Below are 869 nucleotides of genomic sequence, written 5' to 3'. Positions count from 1 at the left end.
ATGTATATCATTCTACACATAAATTTAGATATATGTATATATTTCTGAGGACAAATAATCTCTAAAAATATACTATTCTACACATAACATTTATATATAGAGAGAGAAGACAGATATAGACAGAGAGAAAGAGAGAGAAGACAGATTCGCTCTAAAAATTTTATGCTACTATTTTTGACCTTTTTCATTTCAAAGATATACAGTCTATTTTTCTAAAAGTTTCCTAGAATAAAATAACTAATATTTCAATAGAAAGTAGAGTTTATTACTTTCAAGGGAATTTTAGATATACACATGATATTATAGTAACATTTACAGTATATTACTTGAAAAGGTTCTGTAGTTAGGGGAAGAGAAGAAGTTAATTCATACTGATTAGGAAATTGCAATGCTTCAAAAAATCTATTCCATAATTTGTTATAAGCACATAGTCAAACTACCTGATATGGTTTAGGGTTTTTTTTATTTGTTCAAAATTTCAATATGGATTCATGCACAGTGGTAACATTAAAATTATTAATCAAAAGACAAATAATAAAATCATAGACACATATCCAACATTCAATAATTAGCACTTATGTTGCTAATAATAATTTTGATGGGGAGGATGATGACCATAGTGTAGCCTGATAATGACGATGTTGTGATTGAAAAGGAAAAAAAAAAAAATACGTAGATATCTTTGAAGCTGGATTTCCCACATTGAATGCATAGTTATAAACAGCGTGGGATTACATACAATAAGAATAAGAGGAGGAGGGCTGGGAAGGTGGCTCAGTGGCAGTGTGCTGGCCTTGTCTACATGAGGCTCTGGGTTTGATTCCTCAGCACCACATAAGCAGAAAAAGCAGGAAGTGGCACTGTGGCTC

The sequence above is a fragment of the Dipodomys merriami genome, unplaced genomic scaffold, assembly GCF_024711535.1.
Source record: "Dipodomys merriami isolate MVZ:Mamm:240054 unplaced genomic scaffold, mDipMer1.0.p SCAF_320, whole genome shotgun sequence".
Classification (NCBI taxonomy): Eukaryota; Metazoa; Chordata; class Mammalia; order Rodentia; family Heteromyidae; genus Dipodomys; species Dipodomys merriami.
Note: the sequence above shows the minus strand (reverse complement) of the source record.